General features: G+C 37.0%; 1 protein-coding gene across 2 annotated transcripts in view; it reads right to left on the bottom strand.

Moving 5' to 3' along the window:
- LOC311445157 (uncharacterized protein) overlaps window positions 1-26,292 on the bottom strand; it is a 61,548-nt gene that overhangs the window by 27,313 nt on the left and 7,943 nt on the right. Inside the window, exons 2-3 of one of the 2 annotated variants that reach the window (XR_014698262.1) lie at window positions 15,013-15,107; window positions 14,459-14,929 (exon numbers count right to left, since the gene is read on the bottom strand). The gene's annotated coding sequence lies outside the window, so the exon portion shown is untranslated. Of the gene's footprint in view, window positions 1-10,244; window positions 10,365-14,458; window positions 14,930-15,012; window positions 15,108-26,292 lie in introns of those variants that run through there. The other variant, XR_014698261.1, reaches the window with a different exon arrangement.

Below are 26,292 nucleotides of genomic sequence, written 5' to 3' on the forward strand. Positions count from 1 at the left end.
AATTAAGATGCTACTACTTCTGTAATCAAGACAAAATCAGTCAAATTAAAAGCTAAAGGTTTTGCAGAGCGTAGAGTGTTATTGCATGAAATTTGAAAATCAATATTGTCAGGAAAGATTCTCAAAACAAGCTGTTTTTGTCACTTGAAATAAAGGATGCAAGAGCTTTTTTTACTGTAACATTTAGCTTGTTACATATGGATACAAAACACGTGGTTTTACTCATATCAGTATAATATCTCCTTTGAGCCCCTCTCTCCCCACTCCCATATCGCCATACATTATTCAGTATGTTAGAGACCATCTGGAACCTGCTCCTGAAATAGCTCAGGACTTGATGACCTTCCAGATACACTGCAAAACACATTTGTTTGACAAGGGTTTGGGAAAGGTTGAGGGTATGTTGTTCCTGAAAGGATTAAATAGGCTACTTTACAGGTTTGATTAACGCCTGATTTAATTTACTATTTGCATGTGACTGTTTCTGATACTAAGAGGTCAACCACTTTCACTGTTGAGCTTAATGAATGCTTTTGGTGTTTACTGCTTAAATATAAATATATACATAAAAAATCACTGGCACTGGGCCTGATTAATGCCATTAAAGTCAGTGTAAAGGCTCTCACTGCTGAGGGTGGTGGGCTGTTTTAACACGGTACTTTCCCTCTCCTGAGAGGGCCGCTCTGCTTGCGCACAGCAATTGTGACTGCACATCTGTAGTTCACTTTCACAACAGCTATATGAACAGAGCAAAGTCAGCTAAATGCTGGTTCCTAACCATGTGATGGGTGATATATATAAATAATGTATATCCAGAAGAGCCACAGTTTGTTTAAGCAACAGAAGAATAAAATCTTAAGCACAGTTGCATATAATTAATGACAGACAACTGCAAAATGTTCATTCTACTCCTGTTGCCCTTTTCCTCACAGCTCCCCGTGTTGTAAAGGGCAGAATTTCGAATCTCCCTGCATCCCTTGTGGCATGGACATTTTTGAATATGGTGTGAAAGATGATGAAAGATCAACAACGAGATTAAAAGAACAGTGCACTGAGAAGAGGTGTAGTCATAGCACTGGAATGAGGTTAATCACCTTGCTTTGTTTATTATCAGAAATACATAATTTCAGCATCATGCAGTTTTTATTTACCTGGTGAAAGTCAAATAGTCCAGTTCCCCATACAGCCATAAAGAGGGTCAATGGATATGCTACCTGGGTAAAGACCTACTTCAATAAGCAAAAGATACTTTTATATATGTATGGCAGAAATTTAGACAGGCATTACATACATTGACACTGGGAGATCAATTTATGCAAGTCTGTAAAACAATTACATGCGTCTACTGCATGCACCTCTCCAAGGAAGAAAGGCTGAGAGAGCTGGGGATGTTCAGCCTGGAGAAGAGATGGCTCCAGAGAGACCTCATTGTGGCTTTTCAGTACTTAAAAGGATCTTATAAAAAGGATGGAGGACTCTTTACTCGGGTAGATAATGGTAGGACAAGGGGGAATGGTCTTAAACTAGAAGAGGATAGATTTAGATTAGACATGAGGAAGAAGTTATTCACTGAAGCACTGGAACAGTTTGCCCAGAGAGTTTGTGGATGCTCCCTCCCTGGAAGTATTCAAGGCCAGGCTGAATGGGGCCTTGGCCAACCTGATCTAGTGGGTGGCATCCCTGCCTGTGGCACAGGGTGGATCTGGATGAGCTTTAAGGTCCCTTCCAACCTGAGCAATTCTGTGATTATATGATTCTTTGGATCGAAAGTTAAGTATTTGCATTTGAAGGCACAGGAAAATGTCCTACACATCTCCCCTTACATCCAAAATCATTTCTGTAGGAAGCAGAGCACTGAGGGAGCAGAGTAGGAAACAAAAAAGACTCTACATGAAACTTGAATCAGGAAACACAAAAAATGTAGGAATGAATGTGAATGTATGCTTTGCTGAGATGGATGAAGAACCCATTTGATAACGCACCTTAGAAATAGGTAATTTTCAACGCATTTCTGCAGAAAGGAATTACTTTATCAGCACTTTATATATATTCCTTTTAGCTCCCTGCAATACAGTCATAATGAATTGCTGTGTCTATGTTTAGAAGTCACAGACACCTTATTCTTTCATTTTCATGCTTGTTCTCAATCACAATATATTGGCTGGACTAAGTTTGCTGAACAATTCGCTGTATCAGATTCATCACAGTTACCTCTTTTTTTTTTTCCCATAAAATCTTTTTTCAAAAATGGAGTTCTATAAAGAATTGAAAGGGAGACATCTTTCTCCAGTGGTAGCTTCCTGAATTAAATCTGATTTAGGCTGTTAGGTTACGCACAAATTTAAGTCACTGCAATTACTCTAAAAAATAAATTTATCTTATGAGAAATATTCTGTTTTATAGTAAAACGTTACACTACTCTGTAAATATTTCATGACCTAAAATCTGGATTTTTCTAAAAAGGGGATGTGGCAGGTTTTGTTTCTGCTATCCAAGCAGGGTACAATGGACTGCGAGTTGGATAAAGCCATACTCAAATTAAGACAAAAGCTGTATCTTGCTAAGTACAGTGCTTACATAGCTGCAGGTCAGATCGATGTCATATCTTTCAATATAAGGCACAGAATCCTTTGTCTTTTGTGTCTACATGATAGTCCCTTACAATCAGTGACAATCTCTTACTCTGTGTTTCTTTACTTCCTTGTGTATGTGATAAATAACCTCTAGAAAATAAAATGGAATCATAATGGTAATGTTTTGCAAATAAGATTATTTTATATTCATTTATTTTTATTTATACTTGAAGAAAAAGATCTGAAATTCTGAGATGCAGTTACAGTAATAATATTCTTATATATTCAAATTATCCATCTGCATGTACAAGTTTCATTTCTTTTCCCAAGCTCCCTAAAAATGCTCAAATTTCCTGATGCATTTCAAAGTATATATTATTTATATGAAAAAATCAGAAACTTGTATCATTAGCATTTTTAGATAATCCGCTATATACCAATAAGACCATGTTTTCAGGCCAATTCTTTCATAAATGCTCATTTAGGTAATATAAAATAAATACTCCAAGCCATTTCACTCTAAAATTTACATGAGTATTCATATTTTTTATTGAAGACAAGTAAATTACACTACTTCTGAAGCATTCCTAAACATCATAAAATTATGCATGTAATATGTGGCACTCACGTTAACTTTTGTAAAATATAAGCATCTAAATCAATGTAGGTGTATAGTTTTCTTTTCTAAGGCTGACATACAGAATGCAATAAAAAATCTTGACCCCAGAAATATTGTTAAAACAATATATTTTAAATAAAACCTCATTTTCACTTAAAAACATCAAAATTGTATTTGAAGCTCAACTTTTTAGTCCAATAGCATGTTTGTGACAAGGCTGACAACTTTTTGCCAAGACAGAACTTCCCTCTTGATGACTTAAGATACTTATCACCGTAACTGACCAAACTTTTTCAGGTTTTCTTTTTAAATAAGCAGGCACCTAAATTCACTTAACTAAATTGAAAGGACTTACTACACTACCCTTAAGAATCTTTTAAAATCTGATTACTAATGGTTGAATATATTCAAAAGAAAAAAAAATGATGCAGTGTGAATGGAAACATTAAATATTCAAAACTGAGTAGGTGGATGGAGTTCCAAACTGGAAATGCATCTGACAATTATTTTTTAAAAACATCAAATACCTTCTGAAAATTTAACACCCCTTGAGATGTGTGGATGATTCAAATACTACATTAATTTAAATCTCTGAATCACAGAATCAGAATCCTGAGTTAGAAGATGTATTTTCTTTTTTATTATTGTTGCTGGAAAATTTCATGACTCATTTCTAAGATATGATAGATATGATGACATACTCCCCCACCAGCTGTCCCTCAAGCCAATCACTACCAAGGTAGCTTATTTATTTATTTATATTTTATATATTTTATATTTTTATTTTTTATTTTTTATTTATTTATTCTTAGTTTCCACCCAAAGTTTTCCACCTAGGTTTTTATTATTGTTATTTATTCTAAGTATCTGGTTTAGGTCTCTTACTAAATTTTTATATGTTTTACATGACTGTGATGCCATGCAAATGGTTGCAATACCCTGCAGCAGTGTACGTCCCCCAGCTGTTTAAATTACTTATAATCCCTAAAGGTTACATATGATGTGCAGGGCATGGGAATTAAGTCATGTAGCTTCCATGGAGTACAGCAGGAGTTTCATAGTTGAATCTTTGCAAATTCTTTTGGGAAGTGTATCAAAATACAGAGTTATTATGTTGACTCAAAACAATTTGAATAGCCTGAGGAAAAGGTGTATTCCTTAAGCATTTTAATATATCTTAAAATTTTAAAAGAAATTCAGCTTTTTATTCATATGAAGTATTTTTTATATAAAGTAAGAATGTCTAAAGACACGAGCAGCATTCTGTGACTCTCTTCCAGTTACTTCTTGAAACTGACCAAGACTTCTAATGGGTTATCAAATACATGGGAAAATAACAACCAAAAAATAACCCTCTAAACATATTTTCAGTTCCACCAAGAACAGGCAAGGCAAGGTATTTTAAATGAAGCAGGCTCTCTATCCTTCATGGCTTTGAGTTAGCAGGGGAAAAATCATTTTATAGCACTTGCCACATTTCAAAATTGAATGCAATAAATAATACATCTCCTAAAGCTCCATCTCAGTCAAAAACCATTCCCTACAGTTTGCTGCGCTGAACTCTGACCAAAGAGTCAGTGCAATTTAAACACCATGGACTTTGCAACAAAATAAGGAGATTTGTTGTTTCTGTTAGAGCTCAGTAAGAAACCATCAAAAGGCCGAATGTGAGGGCAGTGGCGATTTCAGGCCTCGCTGGCAGGAGCCAGCTAGAAGGGCTGCCGCACTGCCCGGTATGGTGTGAAGCTAGAGGCAGCTCTGTGTCAGAGCCTCAGGACTAGGACACAATGAGAAGATGCACAGCCTGCGGAGCAGAGGTGAGGTAAGCACAAGTACAAGAAGGCAGCTATTAAAAGCCTTTAGTCAGTTCTCTGGAAATTTGGGAAACTTCTCTACACAAGCTACATCAAGCTTCATTTTTGCCTTAAAGGAGCAAGTCCCAGCAAACAGGAAGACTACAAGATGGCAACTTTCTTACTAAGATTGGAAATTCTAAGCATTTGACATTATGAATGGTTCTCTGTCAACACCTGTCAGAAGACCAACTATGCAAGGGTAGTAAAATAGTCAGGGAGGGAGGAAGCATATGCACTGAGTGATCCTGAATTCGCTACGTACAAGAGATGTTGCATCTGATTTTGACTTCACAGAAGTTGGATAATCCACTGTCACTGTGATTTCAAATGTGATGTATTATTACAGAACAGGTATGAAGCTGTAGTATACTAAGAATTAAAGTGCATCCAAAATACGTAAAAGAAGCTTGATGGCATTTGTTTCAACACGTCAAGGCAATTCCAGATATATGTGAAAAGATTCAAAAATATGACTGCACTGACTTCAACAGATGTCATTCTTTTGGCAGTAGTGGAGCTGTTTTGGGTGGAAGCAGAATTCTAAATAACACAAGAGAAGTCTTGAGAAGACAAGTGGACTTGAGCCCTTAATTGAGTTTTATAATTTTAAGTCCTTCATATACTCAACCTTCTGAGATTCTCCAAAATTAAATATTTGCAGATTATTCTATCCTACAGAAGATATCTACTTTCATTTCTAGGAGGGCAGATTCAGACTTCACTCCAAATAAAAAAGTTCTGTTCTGCTTGAGCTGGTACCCAAATTACAAAGGGCCCATAACTGCAAAGCCAATAGAAGCCCCCCAACAATTGCTCACAGCTCTTTATCATGAATGCCATACCATCACAACTTTCATTGAAATTAACAAGACTGTCAGTTGTGGGCTTTTGTTGCTTTTTTAAAATATTTAACTGAAAAATGAAAGACAGTTTTCAACTGAGCAGCAACTTTATATGGAGAATATATTTCAGGAAATTCAGATGTTCAAAAAGCAAGATATTTAATCTGAGTAGCCTCACACTGTTGTTACAACTCAGTTTTATTGTATTATTATATATATTACATATCCTTTATAGATATTTGTTGTGGTTTAACCCGGCCAGCAGCTAAGCACTACACAACTGTTCACTCACACACCCCACTCCCTCTCTGGGATGGGGGAGAGAAATGGGAAAGTGAAGCCTGAGATAGAGACAGTTTATTAGGACAGAAAAGAAAGGATAATAATAATGATAATAGTATTACTAATAATAATGTGTACAAAACAAGCAATGCACAATGCAATTGCTCACCACCCGCTGACCGATGCCCAGCCTTTCCCCGAGCAGCCCGTCCCCCCACCCCAGCTAGCCACCCCTCTATATTGTTTAGCATGACCCCAGATGGGATGGAATACCCCTTTGGCCACTTTGGGTCAGCTGTCCTGGGTCTGTCCCCTCCCAGCTCCTGCTGCACCCCCAGCCTGCCCGGTGGCAGGACAGAGCAAGAAGCTGAAAAGTCCTTGGCTTGGTGTAAGAACTGCTCTGCAACAACTAAAACATCAGTGTGTTATCAACATTACTCTCATCCTAAATCCAAAACACGGCACCCTACCAGCTACTAGGAGAAAAATTAACGCTGTCCTAGCCAAAACCAGGACAATATTCTATATTCTCATTTTTACTGAGAGTTAGGCAAGTAGACAACATCATCTTGTGACACCAGACTCCATAAATAACTGCCCTAATATACTGTTAAAATGTAATAAAGCACAAAACTACAGGGCAGAATTGGAGCAGGAATCACACTACTAGGACAGCTGAATTAAAAAGAAAAACAAAGGACAAATCATTAGCTTTATTTTTTCTCTTAAAAAATAAAGAGGAAAAATTCCATTTCCCAACTCTTTCTACATTAGTCTTTTCAATTTCCCCTTCAACATTACCATGTGAATTTCTAGTCAAAGACTGAATATACTTCTTAAAAAGACTATTAACTGCATCTATTCTGTAGCGATGACTTCCAAATTAAAGGTCGTGACAGTTATGAATGAGGTTATATGGTTTTTTACCCTACTACTTGGACTTATGTCTTCTACAGAAGTGGAAATTTAAAACAGAAATAGGATTGCAACATGACAAATGAACTAAACTCTTAAACTACAAAAAGCAGGGCTAAAAGGAGGTCATCTATGAAATGAATCTGCGATGTTGATGTTTTGGCAAGCAAGTAGATCACTGAAGTCCAATGCCTGATGCAAGCAATGAGGCACTGTTTGCAAAGTTTTAACTTAAGAAAACAACAAACTTCCTTCACAGAATTTAGTTAGATTGGTTGATTGAACAACTATTTTAAACCAGTATCATTGATGTTGTTTCTCTCCCATGAGTTAAATGCTCTCAGTTTTCTGATCTTTCTTGATTCTTCTCTCGCCTTCCTGGCCTATGAACTGCATGCACGGACACTTTTGTTGCTTTCCCTGCCCTGTATAAAGGTTGCCTATCAGCATTACTGGCTTCAAAGTAATGCAGAATGAAATAGGACTTTGCCATCATATCAAGAAATCAATGATACATTGAAGAACTTTATAATTAGATCACTGTGGCCTCAACTAAACCCGAGTTACAAAGATTAAGTAATTGCTTATAGCATTTTCAGTGTGTGGTTCACCATAGTGAAAAGATTATTGAATCAACTGCTGAGTTATGAAAACTGATGGAAGTCTTGCTGAGTGTAGAAATTCTCTTTAGCACAACAAAACAATGCAGTTTTATGACCCAACTACTTTGAATTGAACTATTTTAATTAAATACTACTCTGATAAGGAAGAACTTGAAAAGCTATCTAGTATGGAGACAGGCTTGCATTTAAATGTTGATGGATGAAGTCAGCATTTTCAAGGATATTACTGTACTTCAATGTTTTCTTTTCAAAGCCATTCACTTCTAACATGTTTGTATCTACAAATCTAGAAGCAAAATTCTGGAAGTCTTGGTGACTTTGGAGCCTGTGAAAGCCAATATTGCTTAGACATAGTTCTTACTTGATGCTTTCCCTCTCTGCCTAAATTTAGACATAAAAATTTTCATAAACAATTGTTTTAACTTCACATCCAGATCTTCTGTAGCTGTAAAGTGGCTACTAAAGACCCTTGATCTCAGCGAAGACACATTGCTATACAACTTGAAAGTCTGGCCTTAAGAGTTCATTATATTCAAAAGTGTAACTAACTTCACAAGACACTTTCAAAACTATCATTGTTACATTCATTTTAGACATAAAGTATGGGGAACATGTTAAGGGAAAAGCATGTTAAGGGAAAAACATGCTGATCTAATGGGTGGCACCCCCGCCCTTCAAGGGGTGTTGGAACTAGACAATCTTTAGGACCAACCCAACCCAAGCCATTCTATGATTCTATTAAAATATAATGTTTAAATGATAGTTGCACAATAATGATACAAACATTCTTAAAACACTACCAAATTATGTAGCATATTCATCAAAGTATATGCAGATGTATGAACAATGAATAATTTTGAACATACTCATTTTCAGACATATTCATGGTCTTTCATCTTATCTTTTAACATTTCAAACAAATGGAATTCCATGAACTTGCATTTGACAATGCTGTAGTTCGTCTGCCAAAATTATGCCATCTGTGCAGAACAAAAAGAGGATTTCTCCTCAAATTAGCGCATGACAGAAAATCAACAAAACGCTCTGAGCTTACTGTTTTTTAAAAGGTATTTGGACTACAGTAGGAGTTTCAAAATGCTGCTTGCTTTCTCACTTTACTCCTAGGTATCTAAATTCCTGCACAGAGCTAACACTTCTAATGATGTAGTGGATTTACATGGCAAAGTTTTGGTGCCAGGGGGCCATAGGGGTGGCTTCTGTTGGAAGAATCTAGAAGCTGCCCCATGCTAGATAAGGTCCCTGCTGCTGACCAGAGCCGAACCAGTAAGTGATGTTGTTTGTGTCTCTGGGAGAGCATATTTACGAAAAGGAAAAATAAATGCTGCTACACAGCAGCTGGGAGAGAGAGAAGAATGAGAAACAGCCTTGCAGGTGCCAAGGTCAGTGAAGGAGGAAGGGGAGAGGTGCTCCAGGCGCCGGAGCAGAAGTCCCCTGTGGCCTGTGGTGAGGAACATGGTAGAGCAGGGTTCCACACCACAGCCTGTGGAGGAGACCACGGTGAAGCAGGTGGACCTGCACTGACGGAGGCTGCGGTCTGTGGAGGACTCCTGAAAGAGAAAATTTGGGGCTGGACCTGTAGGCCATGGAGAGGAGCCCACACAGGAGCAGGTGACCTAGCAGGAGCTGCTGCCCGTGGGAGACCCAGGTGGGAGCAGTGTACTCCTGATGGATGGACCCTGTGGTACGGACCCATATCTGGAGCAGTTCCTGAAGAGCTGCTGCCTGTGGGAAGCCCATGCAGGATCAGTTCAGGAAGGACAGCATCCCATGGGAGGGATCCCATGTGGAGCAGGGGAAGAGAGTGACTGAGAAGGAGTGGCAGAGACAAAGTGCTATAGACTGACCAAAACCCTTATTCCCCCAACCTGCTCAGGAGGAGGTGGAAGAGGGAGGATGGGGGAAAAGGCATTTTTGGTTTCTTTTCCTTTGTTTCTCACTTCTCTAGCTTGTTAGTAATAGGCGATAAATCTTACTATCTCCCTATGCTGAGTCTGTTTTGCCTGTCATGATAATTGTTGAGCGATCTCCCTGTTCTTACATCAACCCTTGAGCCTTTTGCCTTTGAGGAAGGGGAGTAAGAGAGCGGCTGTGGTTGAGCTTGGCTGCCCACCTGAGTAAAGCCACCACAGATGAGCACTTGGGGAAGCCCTAGCAAAAGCAGAGCTTGTCAGGACACGTAAGGTGTTCCATTGTTATTCTTGCTTTATCAATCATTGTCTGTCAAGCAAAAAGTGAGCTTAGGCACTGAGATATAGACCACTCATCAAGGCTAGAAGAAACAATAAAGGAAAAACTTTGTTCTGTGAGCAAATGTATGGGAAGCAGCAGCAGAAAGAAAGATGAAGACAAAGCGGAAGGGACTGCACAGCTGCTTGCTGGACAGGGCAAACAGCAGCTGCTAGCACAGGGGATGTGCAGACATGAAAAGATTCATGGTGTGCATGCACTTCAGTTTTAAAACATTTACACTGGCGTTTAGATTGTATGTGAAGCACCAGTTTTAAGATACCTACCCAGACATACAGAAGGAATGAGATGTTAATCCAACCGTGGACCTGAACTCCCTGAGCAGGCAGGTCACCAACTGCAGAGCAGTGCTGTTGGAGCTCATACATCACTTGGTGTCTGACAACCTGCAGGCACACATCAAATTTTGCTAAATATACGTAAAAGATCTACAAACTTGTCCTGTTGCAAATAGTATCTCAATGTTTTCTCACAGTATGATTTACTTTCCCAAGCATTACATATTGCTAAAGAACAGACGCACAAATTGCTAAAGAACAAACGCAATGGATATCAGCAACCTAATTGCTGCTCTGAGGTACCAGCAGGGTGTACTAAAGGGTATTTTTTCTTTTAATTAGGATTAATAAACTGAATTTGCACACCATTGTAAGGAAACTGCATCCCATCATACCAGATTTATTATTTATTTAGGCCTATTTAGGGGCCGTGACTAGGCAGAAGGCTCCCCCATACCTCCATTAACCATATATTTAAAGCCCTTTCAGCTATATCCACACAGTTTACTTTTAAACTCTGCAGGGTGATTTCAAAACTTGATATAAAGATGTTTATTTCCCTGAATAAGGACTAAATAGTAAAACTTATATGCACAGCTGGATACTAATTTTTATTAAACATGTGCATGCAAAAAAGGTACAGAAATGCAACTTGCAGTAGTATTTTGTAAGAAAAAGTATTATATGTACTATTATAGTAAAGAATCTCAAATTTAAAATATGTTACTGTGTGACCAAACATAGAAAACAGAACTTGAAGTAATTTACATTGGCCTGACTGTTACTTTGCACAGAGAAGTGCCAGCATATATTCAGGAGTCTAGATTGGGAAATTCTGTTGCATATAAATAACTTGAAACATGAAAATGCATGCTCCATCCTCAGTGGTCTGAAGGGAATCAGATCAAGTATCTGACTATGTGTTTTCCAAATTAAAATTCAAATCAGAATGTGTAAAACAGTTTATAATAATAATTACATGAATTCCAACTAAGTATTACACAGTAATTACAAGGAGAGCTATTAGCAAATTCAAATACAATTTCAGTTAAAGCTACTATCGTGAAATACCACAACAGACAGGTGCATCCACACATCAACAAATGGCAGAGAAATTACAGATGCTTGTACATTATGAAAAAAATGAAATTATCTCATTTCTCTGTGTTCTATACTATGTCAGTCTACAAGAATGTTGCTGTTTATATGCCTTGGCAATAGGTTAAAGTGTTCTTGAAGAATGAATGCGGTGAAGAAATTAGGAAACAATTTACAACACAAAAACCATTTAGAACCAGAGAAATCTGTGTGTATTTGCCAATAACAAAAACAAACAAAAAAAGATTTATATAGATGTAAAGATTCGGTTTTGTTCTTGTCTATGCACCACGTGCTTCAGAGAACAATGCAAGTGATGTCCTGATTTTAATACATATAATCTGAACATTAGGAACATTTTACATCTTACATTTAATAAAAAGGTAAGAAAAAAGCAAGAGAGCTCACTTTAGATCACTTTAAAGCTCACTTTATTTATCTGTGCTTTAGTCTGTAGCCAAAAAAGCATGATTATATGTTGTGAAAAATGTCTTTGAAAAATTTAGCATCATTGGAAATATTTAGCTTGAAGAAGCTGCAATTTTGGGGACATCAGTTTGTTTATTCTCTACCACGTGCTAAAAGCAAAATATGTAAAACTGAAATACACAGAAAAATGAACATGGTTCATTTTGATGAAACATTTAAGAGCATCTCTGCAATCCAGACTCTACAAGTTTCCAACTGTACTGTAAATAAAGAACTACACATTATATATCTGCCATTAAACCCAATTGAACCTCTGGTGGGCTCCTCCCTTCAACTGCTACAGTGATGCACTCAGAGTCTGTGGTCTGATGCTTTCATATTTGACACTATCTTTTCCTTTACAGCCTTCCACTAAATTCACCTGGAACTTCCTTTAATTTTCATCTGGATAGACTTTGTCTAACATACCAAATTTCATTTAGTGTCTAAAAATATATTGGTCTTACAAATTCTGTGGAAACCCCATTTGATGCAACCACAATTACTAAATCGTTTCTTCAAAACAGAATAGAGAAGGTGAAGTCTCCCAGAAAAATTTCCAATCTGGTGGCACTTTCTATTTTCTATGATATAGCCTACTCTATATTCTAAAGCTGCACTTGTAATTATGCTTTTTCAATCTTAGTATTTTTCAGGGATCTGATTCCAAAGTGTTCCTTCACTAAGGCCTCAGACTGTTCCAGTGCTAAAATTTGTGGGGTCCAAATCACATCTGCTGGGACAACTAGAGCTAGATTCAAACAAAGCCTTGGAAGAGGGCTGAATCAGCTTTGCAAGCATGGTGGAAACTGCATATCATCAGTTTTCCATGTGTGTTCTCTTTGAAAGACCCAGAAGAAGTTTGGTAACAATTTTTCATTTGTTTTTCCTTCCAAATTGCAGTGATTTTACAAGCCATCTGATGCTCTCTTCCATTTAAAGATTTGCTATAGGTGGGAGCTTACTTATTCCTACCTGATTCCTAAGATTTACCACTAGAGAGATCCCTCCTCATTATGGAGGTGAAGACAGCTCACATTCTCAGACACAGACAAGTGTCCCTGGCTGCTCTGCAGCAGGATGCAGCAGCAGGACAGTGCTATATGTTGGCAACTTGGGCTCATTTTACTTGTACAGTGCCCAAGATTTCACCACTCATGGGATTCATCTCTACTCTGGCATTTGTCTCATTAATTTGCGATCCAACATATCCATTGTCTAATTAATGTAAATCACACCTTTGTTTGCACGGAGACACATTTACATTTTCCACACCCAGGGAAGCTACTACCCTATGGAAGAGTAGCATCATCTGTTCTAAATTCACTTTACCACTAAGCTGCATATTTTCACTAACCCCTTTCATTTCTCAGTCCAGTCATAAACAATGACAATTTTGGATTTTCCCACAATACATCACATGAAGCTAAATAATATTCCTTGCCTTTCATTTCCTGATGTTTAAGTTTGCTTATTACTTTTTTCCTATTCTCAGTTCTTTACACCAAGGAGCTTCAGTATGGTCCTCCCAAGGTGTTGTGGTTTAACCCAGCTGGCAGCCGAGCACCACACAGCCGTTTGTTCACCCTCCCAGCAAGTATGCTCCCAGCAGCATATTTCTGTATAGAAACAGCATACTGAACAATGAAGTCAAGATTTCTCAATTTTTCTCCCAATTTTGCCTTTGATTTGCAAAGTAATAAGAACAGCGAGCTGGGAAGTTTACTGACCTAAATCTGTCGATACTTGCCAGCTTTTTTGAGTGTCTTCACTCATGGCAACCCATACTTACAAACTGACATATTGCTCTAAATGACAATAAAAGATGATACTGATACATCATCATAACAAATTTAAACTCGTAATTAAAGTGAACAAAGTTGAACAAATATGAAGTTATGTAAGCCTGGTGAAGGGAAAAGGAAAATGCTGAAACAGGCAGGGAGAGGATAGAAAAATACACGTGAAAGAATTCCAAGTTTCAAGAAGACCACAAATTTATTCACTTACTAAACAGTGTTATCTCACTCTTGCAATTGTAAATTAAAGAAATACTGTCTTAAAAAAAATAAGCTACAAATTACTACTGATGCTAAATCAATTAATCCTGTATATCTTTTATAGCCTTTCTTCCTGAAAAGTTCTGAAATATTTATTTAGGATGACGTCTAATTTGTTTTTGGTCTTTCATTTTATGTTACGTAGAGTATTGGAGTCTTAGTAAGCAAGGAGGAAACACAGCAGTTACAAGAAAATGTATGGATTTTTAATATATAATTTATATATATCAGGATAAGAAAGGCAAATGTATGCAATTCACATGTTTGGTTAAAAAACAAATATGCAAAAATGATTAAAATATTTATGCTGGCCCACTCTGTTTGAAAGCTCTTTGGTGAGAAGCAATTTTTAAAGAAGTTCTTCCTAAGATCCAACTTATCCCTGGAAGTCTTCAAAAGACGCTTAGATGTAGAGCTTAGGGATATGGTTTAGTGGAGGGCTGTTAGCGTTAGGTTGGAGGTTGGACTCGATGACCTTGAGGTCTCTTCCAACCTAGAAAATTCTGTGAAATTCTGTGAAATTTCATGAGGCAAGTGGAAGTACCATTTATCTACAATATTTCAAACCACAGTCACTTTAAATCCCATATTTCTCTATTCGTTACACCACTAAGAAGAGAAGTCATGCTGCTAAAATATTAAATAGTTCTTTTAGAGCAGTATCATTACATAATCATTTTGAAATAACCTTATTTTTTCCAAAGTGAAATGGAAACAAATATGTATTACCTTGACTTTTAGGAGGTAGCTTGGGCAAGTCAGACCCAACTGTGCTGTGCACATTTGGTGTAGGGAAAAGGGTAGAGTACGCCCAGGTGAGACCACACATTATGACAGAAATACAAATTCCATAGCTGCAATCCCAATCTGGGAATTTCACGTGCTTACGTGAAAAAAACAGAAACATCTTCTGAGTCCTATTCCAAGAGGTTTTTATGCCTCAACAGTCTACAGAAGCAGCAGCTGCTCCAAAGCCCAGAAGTCAATGCCCATGATGGTCAGTCACAGGGAGTCAACATGACATGTTTGTCCCCAAATCATTCTGACCTGTTTTAAAAATAAACAACTCGATTTCATTTTCCAGTACTTTTCCAACTGTGATAAGATGTCTGATTTTCTATTGCCATTACCTTCATAAGAGTTAGTAGCTCAGTCCCTACGGTACTGTTCCTGATATTCATGTAGGAAAATGCCCAGAGTTGCTTCAGTAGCAATTAGCAATTACCTTTAAATACAAATCAGAGAATCACAGAATGGTTTGGGTTGGAAGGGGCCTTTGAAGTTCATCTAGTTTTGACCTCCCTGAATAGCAAAGTAGTATTTCCTATGTTTGAGCAGAAAAAAATGTTGCAGCTGTAATTTGTATTTATACTACTTCATCATATAGCACTGACAGTGCTGTGATGGTACAATGCAGCACTGATTTTCTATTTCATTTTAGAAACAGGAGTCTGAGAGATCTGGTGCCTTATTATAGCTTCAATAGACAGAAACTAAAAGACATACAACTATCTAAAACCCTACCTAAAACCCCTAGGGAAGGGGCGTATGACGATCATCAAGTCCAACTCCTACTTATCCTATTTTCATTATTATTATTATTTTTGTTTGTTTGTTTCCCATGGAACCTATATTTTACACCCAAAGTGCATGCAAATATGGAATGATACACTCCTAGAGCTCTGGATGACTGCAGAACTGATATGCAAAAAATGACATGCACATTTATGGCAGTAATCTAGGAACACATGCACCTACCCACAGAGACAATCTTACCTTATACTACTTAAGCCAGATAGCTGAAACTGCTCAAACATCCTAATGATTATTTACATCAGTTCAGGTAAAAGAGACCAAACAAACACATGAATATATATATTTTTAAATATACCAAAGGAAAATGATCCAGAAGAGTCTAGAAAAGAAATTCATTAAATGGACCTGTACGTTTACAATGTTCATGAGTTTCTAAGCCTGAGTAAATAAGTCAACAATAAACAAATGGAAGCAACTCAGAAAGCTATCTGCAAATATCAACATTTCAGGAAGAATTTAGATTTACCCATTCCTTATTTCTCAGTTCAGGAAATTGAAACTGTTTGAAAACCTCCTCTTCCATAATGGGATAGAACACCACTTTCCTTCCAGAGAAAGGAAAAATAAGACCAAGCATGATATAAGCATACAAAAATGAATGATTCAGAATAGGTCTCTCTACGCTCCTATATAGAGTAGCCAAAGTACTAGTTACCATTTTGTAAAAAGAACGATCTATCATTAATTCTAGTGATATCTGATATGGGGTAGGCACACTACTGCTTGACCATACTTAGAAGAGGGGTTTAATTATATCCAAAATTTAAGTCCTGATTCCACCGAATTTATATTGAAAATTGTATACTGTTGTGCTGTTGGTCATTTTTAAGTTAAACTATCAGCCCTTACTTTACTGAATATCTAGAGAACATAATTTCACTGAAAATTACCTATGATTTTCTTTTCTTCATAGGTATTTTAAAGTAGTATTATTTAAGTTGCACATCCAGTGATTTACTGGTATTGTAGAAAGGGCACCTCTATGTAATTGCATCAAATTGGCTGATGACACATTTATTGATAAGATAGATGTAGATAATTTCTGTGCATTCAATAATCTGTGTTGGCTATTACTGCATCTATAGCATGGAATTGTTATTAGAAGAACAGATTCAGTCCACAATTGTTTAATAGCAGATGAAAATTACATAGCTGAAGGCAAAAATCACAAAGCAGACATGACAAAATGAGACACCCTCCACCCCCCCCCCCCCTTTCTTAATATGCATTTTTAAAAATAATTTTCTGGAAGAATACATTGGCAGCAGCCATTTACTGTATCTGTTCATTTGGGAAGCAGCTTCCCAGTCTGAAGGATCAAATTTGACACAATTCATCAGACAATAACAGTGAAATCAAAAAGACAGTAACTGGAAAATGTAATCCTCCCCTGAAATTTTCTTCATCTCACCATCTGCTACCATTCTATTATGCCCCACCGGGGACTCCCTGTCTTGCAACTCGTTCTCTGGGTAGACCTGCTGCAAACCTAACAGGCAGGACTGAGAGCTTTGCTGAATGCCTCCACCACAAGGTTTTAGGTGATACAAAACTAGGCCTGCATGTTAATCTCTGACGGAGGAGAAAAGCAAACCAAGTAAAAAAATACTCACACAGAACCAAACACTGGTGCACTGCACTGGCGCAAAGCTTGCTCTTAGGTAAAACACCAGCTCTTCCCTTCAAGGATTGAGCCACCACAAAGGCAAATTTGCGAGCATTTTACTACACATGTTACTTCTTTGAAATATACTTGAATATAAGCATTCCGTCCTGCTGTCATTACTGGTTAGCTGCAGTGTTGGTGCGTAAGTTGGTTGTACAACATAACTACTTTGGCACAAACATCTTTCCTTAAAGAAATGCCTTCTGAGCCAACTCCAAAGGCTAACACCCAAGCAGTGCTTTTTTCTGTCTCACAATTTGAGTAAACAAAATGGTGAAATTCTATATTCAAAAGATACACAATCCCTAAGCATAAAGAGGCTATGGGCACGCTGAGACTGTATGGAGAACTGGAGGGTGAACACCAGCAGCCCACCCAGCTGCTCTTTCACTCCCCTCCTCAGCAGGATGGGGGAGAAAACACGATGGGAAAAACTGGGTTGAGATACGGACAGGGAGATGGCTCTACAAGCAAACTAAAACCACCTTCCTGCCAGCCCTCTTCTTCCCAGGCTCAACATCAATGTGCAAGGCATATGATATGCTCACAGACCTGAGAGCCTGAAAAAAAAAAAGATCCATTTCTCTAGTAATTTGTTCTTAGTTTTCTAAAATTCCAAGTGCATGCTCTTTAAACACTATGTATAAATGAACATTACTGCTTCCAAAGAAAGCCTTTACAGCAATAAAAGAACAATAAAAGCAACCACTTTTTAACATTCCTCTGAGCATCAGCTCCAGTTGACTTCATTGTCCTGAAAATCTGATTCCTAAATTCCCCACCCATTCACTCAAAACACCTTAAACTAGGAGCAGCTAACCCGAGTCATTTCAGGGGGAGAACAAACTGCAATACCTAAACAGTCCTTAGTTGGTACATTCTGAGATTATTCAAATTATCAGGTAAAGTGTCCTACCCAAAAATTCAAAGGAGTTTTAGCCCAATTTAGGTAAATTCCTTTGCTCTAAAAATACCTATCTGTGCTCCTCCTTAACATTTTAAGATGTGTCAAGATGTGTTTAAGATGTGTTATTTTTTGTGTGTTGAAATTCAGGTGGTCTCTTCCTAAAATGCCCGAACATCCAAAGGCTTAAATGCTTGCACCTGATTTTTATACAAGGTCATGTTGATTTTTCACAATGAAAATTTCATACCTACCTACTTAGCAAAATCAGAAAATATTCAGAAAGAAAACAAAGTACGCTTAATGATTTACTGTTGATTTGCTGTCCCAGACAGGTAAACTAAACCACAGAAAAAAAATAGTTCTTTACAACAGCAGTCAAGGATCATACTACATAATAACAGGACACTCCCAAAAGCTTTAAAAATCCTTTTGAATACTTTTTGCTAAGACTCATTTCAGTTCCTTCAAGTCTAGAAGCCTCCTGGGACTTTGCGCCAAAGTGTAGGGTCAGAGGGAGCCAACACCAAAATAAACACAGGTTTGTGTCAGCAGAGACCATGATTCCTTGTGGCATAGGTATGAATACATCTCTGAAAATATACCACCTGAGGTCTGAAAGATTACAAGATCTATTATCGCAATGCATGCTGTCAGGGGACTTGAAATTTAATAATTTATAACTTTTTTAATAACTGTTTTAGATGGAAAGTTCTGGGACCACATCACCGGTTTATGTAAATTTCTGTTTTAATGAGCCCCACCTGTCCTGAGAAGGTCAGGGATGTACCTGACAGATACTACACTTTTCTGTTCTTTATTTGTTAAATATCTTGTATATTCTACTAAAGATTACAAGACTATTCAAAACATTAGATAATTACTGAAAATGATGGTGTTTTCCAGTCATATTTTTCAGGTGTATTACCTCTGCTACAGCTGCCAATAACTAGCTTTTAGTCAGCTGTTTATGCCAGTCACCAGAAAGGCGCCTGTGATCTCAGCAGTCAAAAATTCTGTCCTACCAATATTTATAGCTCAGTAAATGGCAGGTGACCTGCACCAGATCAGTGCATGACACCAATGTTCAGTGTCCCAGTTCTCAATTTTAGAAAAGACCCTTTTACAACATCTTTCATACTTGCAATAATAAAATACAAAGCCCATCAACCTCACTCATTTTTCCCTGTAAAATTCACCTTTGCTTTAATGCCTTGCAATGCCCACCCCAGTTAACAAAACTTAGATTTATTTAGATCATCAGCTTTGCAAGGTAAAAACAGGTTCCTGGACTGATTTTATAGAGCAGCTAATATGCATGCTTAATGCAATACTGTGGCTACTAGGAATTGTCACCAATGATGAAAGTAAAAGCAGTAATAATGATGTGTGTGAATTATCATTTGAAAATCAGCATGTCAAGCAATTACTTCAAAATATAACATCGGTGCATTATTTTCTAAGAAACCTCAAAATGTGTGTCTTGGTTAAACAAAGAGACAAATTCAACTCCAACTAAGCATGAAATATTCTGTAATGTTTTCAATATGAGGTTACATACCAAGGTTGCTCATTAGAGTAAATAAGTAGGTAATAAATAAAAAATGAGTGAGAGAAATGTTCAAGGCATCAATGTAAGCTCAGCAGAGGTTCAACAAAGTGATTATCGAAGAAAAACAGAAGCTTTCTGGACTTCTGAACGCTAGAAGACCACTTCTTCCCCTTGTCAGTAATGCTGCAACTGTGATGGGTCAGGTGAGACTGCAGAAGCTGTCTGGAGGTGTCCCCAGCTGAGCAGGAAGGCTGCTGGCTGCTTCGCTCCATGGGCTGTGGGAGCACTGGGCTTCGCTGCCAAACTCAGCTTTGATTCGTGGTTTAGCGAAAACCACTTCATGCATTATAGAGTGAGAACTTATTATTCTATTTGATTTTAAAAAAGGCTGCACTCGACTGGTTTAAGTACAACTGCATGGAACCTAATGACAGGGAATCTGGAGTGGAAAACATCTTTTCCTTTACCATGCCTGCAAGTTGGGCTTTGCCCTTTGTTTCTTAAAGATCATTACAGAACAGAATTAACAGTATTTCTAGGATATATATACATTCATGTGTAGCTGTCCATTAGGCAGCATCAGAATCATTCTTTGCTTATCTGTTTTGTTGTAAAATAAAAATATGAGGAAAATATATACAAAGTATTTACAAGTACATTGTTTCCCTCTGAATGCACTCATTTTGATGATATTCAGCATCATTAACCATAGGGTTTGCTTCCATTTCTGTTTCTTTCTGCGAAGAGAGCTTTCTCATCAGCAGTGTTTGCACTTCTACAGATTTAAGCCCTCCCACTGGTGGGTCTTTGTACAAGTTAGATTCAATGAGAAAATCTAAATTACAGAAATATGCATATAAATATGCATTTCTTTAGGTTCTCATTTCCTCCACTTTCAAAAAAGCCTGAGTACTATAGTCAGTGGATTAAGGAATGGTCAGAGCAAGAAGCATGGAAAGATACCAGCTATCGTTCACTAATGCAGTGACCTTGTTTCTTGTAGTGAAAAGGACTCGAGACATTTTTTCTTAAAGAGTGGCCAGGCACTGGGATGGCCAGCCCAGGAAGGTGGTGGAGTCATCATCCCTGATGGTGTTCAAGGAAAGGTTGGACAAGGTGCTATTAGATATGATTTAATAGCTTAGTGGGTAGTTTTGGTGATAGGTTGGACTAGATGATCTTTTAGGTCCTGTCCAACCTTGTGTTTCTATGATTCTATGTTATATTGTTCTATCAGAAATAAGTGTCTGCTGACTAATTAAAGCTATAAAAATAATAGAAACTATTAAAAAATAGAACCATAATAAATAATAATTTTGAGGTTGATTTCATGGACATTGAATGCAGATACAGTGATTACTACAGTATTCTTGGATAGATCTCTTTCAAATTTCCTTTTTGTGCGCATAGTATTTCAAATTCCTAGCGTCTTTTTCTCAAATGTGAAGGAAGAGCTACTAAGATAGAACATTTGTGAAAGGGACCTTTAAACCAGTTGGGCAACCAGATGACCTTTTTCATGGTATCTGCACTGAGACGTTAACATGTAAGTTATTTTTTTGGCATTGAATATTTCAGCAAATTGCAGAAGATAGAAAATAATTCATTCTATTTACATTAATGTATATACAACAAAACATTTATTACTGACTCATTAGCTATTATCAGTGGAAGAGTTTTCAGACATAAATTTTGCCCACAAAACTCTGGAAATGCTTAGAGCAATAGCTGCCTTTATTTATGAACAGCAATGATGATTCCCATTATAGATTGTTTCTTTTTAAATAAATCTGTATAAATAATAAATTTATAAATATATAATATTTATAGTATATAAATAATTGTGAGTGTTTTTTCGACTCTTTTGATGCTGGAATAAGGTGTCTGATAACTTGCTCTATTTGAGCATTCAAGGTCTCCAGCATGATTTTGGAGATTTGGTGCAATCCCCTTTTAATTAATCACTTTAAAAGTGCAGTGAGACTGAACAGCAAGATTGAAAGAGTGAAAGTTTTAAAATTAAATGACAATTATTCATGGGTCATCCTTTCTCAGATTTCATTTAATAAAAGACACAGTAAAATCACACACTGTAAGGTACTTTTTTTTATATAATTTAAAAAATTAGATTAAAAAGTTAAATTATTAAGAGTCATTAAGAGACTAATCTTGAGATTCCTCCAGTTTTCTTAATCAGGCACATTTCATTCTGGCGGTGGTAGCTGTCTAGTAAGACTCATTTAGTCAAGTAGTTAAATACCTGTTTAAGTATATCAGGGTGGCAGTATAGCATTGAAAGTACATGTGTGCAGAACTGGAGTGCATTGGTAAATTGTGCCTACAGCATTATAATGTTAAGGAAGTATCAATACTATCATTAAGCTGATGATGTAATTTGAGCTGAATACATTAGGAAATTCCACTCTGATTTGGTATCTGTTTTTATGCAGGTTACCTTAAAACCTTCCTATGATACTGCAACAAATGAAATTTTAACTATGTACTGATCAAATATAGTCTTTACTTCTATCTGTTTTAAGATGTACAAAGCATAATTTATCACTTCTTTCACAAAAAATGCACTGTAGCCTTCTGTCTCTTCTTCCATATCAGATGAGAGGATAAAGCAGAAAACATTACCTGGCTGAATATGGCAGAAACCACAAATTTGTATTTGATTTTCATAGCTTTGTGAGTGAGGAAAAAAAGAGTTGAGAATACTGACCAAGCTGTAAATGATTGAGCCTGCAACTCAGGAAGTCATTGGTAAAACTCCTTCCCTTAAATAAGTCAGAAACAGCACTCTAGCTGTTCTATAGCATAATCCTCCTCACTGCTTCATGAAGACTGGTTTGTTATTTTCATTTTATACTTAAACTTTTGTATCAAATACATTCACTTCCATCCTTTACCACACTAAAGCTCAACTTATGAATTTACCAAGAATTACTGAACAATAAGCAAAATTTCTTAATTTAAGTAATCAGAAATATTTATTCATATTTAACTCCGGGATGGAGTCTGAAACAGAACAGAGTGTACACCAATGAAAGACCTGATGAAGAAAAACAGAAAGGGGGTCCTGGCTATGCACAAATTCAAGTGTCATGGTCAGAGATGAAACCCAAAACTACAGTTATAAACAGGATTAAACTGCATTACTGCTAATGTGGCTCAAAAGCACACTTGAAAATTTGTCATGGTCACTAAATGACATACAAAATAGTCAGTGGTCTAACTTCTGCTGAGATATGAGTAGAAATCGCAAATATTCATCATTAAGCCTTCCTATGTACCACATAATCAAACTGAAACAGAAGCACACAATCGTTACAGCCATGATAAGGAAAACAATGCAACAAATGCCACAAGTACATGAATAACCTGCTAGATACAGTACTAGGGCAAAGAACAAACTTTGCAAACTTTCTTTGCGTTCAGCATCTCAGATCTGACTGTCTCTGGGGCTTGGACATTTTTGAAAGAAGTCCATTAAAACAAGATTACAGAGTTCTTATAATGACAGCTTCAAAGCAATTCTGAACTTTGTCATCCACGACTCAAGTTATACATATAAATAAGAAAATACCTACTTTATCTGCCTGTAGTCTACCTTAATGGAATGCAGGTATCAAGGTAAATCAGTTCATCTTTTTAGGTAAGAAACTTTTCAAATTGCTTATCTCTCTACTGTTTCTCTGAGGGTAATAGAAATCTGCTCTTTCTTTTGGAGCCTCACTTAAGCTGTTAAGCATTCAAGCTGCTGTTTGGTTGGTTGTGTTGTGTTGTTCTGCTCTGCTTTTTAACCTACTTAGTAGTTTGTAGAACAGAGGTTGAACTAAACCAAAATATTTTTGCTCTTTGCACTATATTTGCGACCTTTCTAGTATCTAATGTGTAATCTATATTAGGGAGGTAAAAAGAAGGTTTGGATATACAAGCTAAGTGCTCATGAACTCTTCTGTTCAGGGGTGAAGGGGTGACTTTACCCTCCCTCCCCCCCCATCTCCTGCTGGGATCTCTGCATGTGCTGCATACATAAGCACAAGCACATCTTGCCATTGTCATTCCCCATAGATGCTAGAGCACAGAAGTTTCTGCATCAGCAGCCCAGGATCATAATGGGCTGCAAGGTAAATTGAAAGCTGTTCATTTCCCTTTAAACTGCTGTGTTGGGGTCCTGATGTGCTTCACAAACAATTAAATTTAAAACATCTCCGGGAGATTTTGCTCTCTTCCAGAAATGAGTTAGTAAGAATTTTCAATTACTTGTTATAAGTCTTAGCCAGAGCTGGCAGAGCCAAATCACTCTCTGCTGTGTTTAACTCAACATAGTATGGTCTCTGGAGCCCTTTCCCCATGTTTTCTGCTTGTTGTCCAACATCTGAACTTTAGGTGGACCCTCCAATTTTGGTACATTTCACTCCTTATATAATGAGATCAATTACCATCATCTCCGTTTCTGTTACGGTAACAGAAAATGAAGTCTGTGACTGTTGTATATTTATATATAATATACTTACTGCCTCAACCTTCAGAGCTGCACAGAGATTCAAACAAACAAAAAAAATCACGTCCCATTACACAGATATATGGATGTTTAATATACAATCCTCAAACCACCTGGATACTGGCATGCAGCAGAGGAGGAATAATTACACTTAGAAGAAAAGGTGCAGAGAAATATTGCCCTATTCTGTACTATAAATTCAACACTAATAAGTAGTGATCAGTATCACACAAGTAGAGCTGTGTGAAGGAAAAAGTATTTTAAGATCCATATGAATTTTCAGATGAATTACTTTCAGCCACTATCCTAGATGCCCACTTTCATTAAAAACAAACAAAAACAAAACAAAAAAAATTGACTAGTTAATACATTGTTGAGAGAATCTCAAGCCATTCTGAAAACCGAAAAGATATATATTTATTATGAAATATTCATTTAGCTCTGCACACAACTCTTTTCCTTAACCCAAGGGGATTTACTCTTTTTAGGCGATTATCTTCTACCGTAGCTCTGCTGTACTATAGCCTAAGTGAAACCATGTTTATAACTATAGATTGGTTTCCAGGAGTAGCTGTACTACAGCCATGATGTACTTAAAGAAACAAAACAGGGCAGGTGTTGGGACTACACTATTCCACTACAGCTGAGCTGACTGCCATTACCTGAGATCTGAAGATGAATTGCACCCTACATCCTCTTACTGAGAAGGTATTTTGAGTGAGGCACTGCCTTCAAGGCAATTGAGATACAGCATGATTTCATTCTGTAAATACAGGAAAGACCTTGTTATTTTGCCCTTCAGAGCACTTTTGTGTATGGATGAAATATGCTCTGCAAGCCTGTCAGGAAGCTTACATGCTTATGTGCCCTCCCCTCTTTTTTTTTTTTTTTTTTTTTTTTTTTTTTTAAAATCTCCTGGGCAGTGCAGAAATCTTGCAATGTAATGATTGTTCCTTACAACACAAATTAGCATTCTCTGTTTTTAAGACAAAAATCAGACAAGATCATAACATCTGTTTACTGATGCAGTAGTAACCAGTTACTGCATAGAAATATACAGGTTGAGAATAAACACCTTATGAATATTTGTTGTTTCATTTTTCTTAACATTACAGATTACATGTACTGCCATACTTTAATTGTCTCCCTTTCCCACAGCAGACCCTTGCCCCCCTTCCCTTTCTTTAAAAGAACTGCTTCTATCATTGAATGGAGAAGCAACTCTTCTCCAGAAATCTATGTAACAAAGAAATACTAGAATTTCTACTGAATGCAGAAAAATAACCATACAATGATATAGAAGCAGCCATAAAATTCATACATCAAAGTCAAGAGAAATCTTTGTATTCCACTGGTAATGCTTACAAGGTAAGGTGGCATGCAGATTTCTTATTTAATAAATTCCCACAGAAAATTAGTTTTTCACAGTGGGAAGAATTTCAAGGCTCACCGCAATGAACAGGCAGGATCTAATCACTGTTCAGGCTTTGTAGATACACCAGGGCTTGCAGATATTTGAATGATCCAATTATTCTGTTGAGACACAATCACCTTACCTGCATACTAATCAAGTAATATGCAACATGAAACAACTCTGTTTTTTCTGGAAACTCTAGACTTATAAGGCTCCCTGGTTGACCTTCTGTCAATTACATTAATTTCAATTCTATTAGCTCATCTTTTGCCCAAAGGTGACACATGCACAGATCTATAGGGAAAACTGCCTATGTCAACTTTCTGCTCTACACAATGCAGAATAGTTGCTCAGCGATGTGAATACAAGGTATGAGTTGTAAAGCTGGCTTACAGTTGCACATTAAATAGCAATGAATTTTTCAGACAAGAAACCTCTTCAGAAACTGTATAGTTACATTCCATTAAAAAGAAAAAAAAAAAAAATCTGTTTACTAAACAAACCACAATCCATTATTCAATTTCATACTTAGTGAATGGCAAATAAATAAGGATGGACATAGGCACAAGAGCATTTGTGCTATACCAGTATTTAGAGTGAGTATGGATTGTTGGGTTTCCCTTTTCTGAGGAGTCCTTTACATGAGGAAGTTTTCTCATGTTCCATTCTTATTCTTTGTGATTGTAAATTCAGATTTTGGTAAGCACACTGACATGAATTCTTTACTGACAGAATTCTGCATCACAGCCAGTAGACAGCTTTTTAATA

Source organism: Aythya ferina (genome assembly GCF_964211825.1).
Source record: "Aythya ferina genome assembly, chromosome: 15".
In the NCBI taxonomy this organism is placed as follows: Eukaryota; Metazoa; Chordata; class Aves; order Anseriformes; family Anatidae; genus Aythya; species Aythya ferina.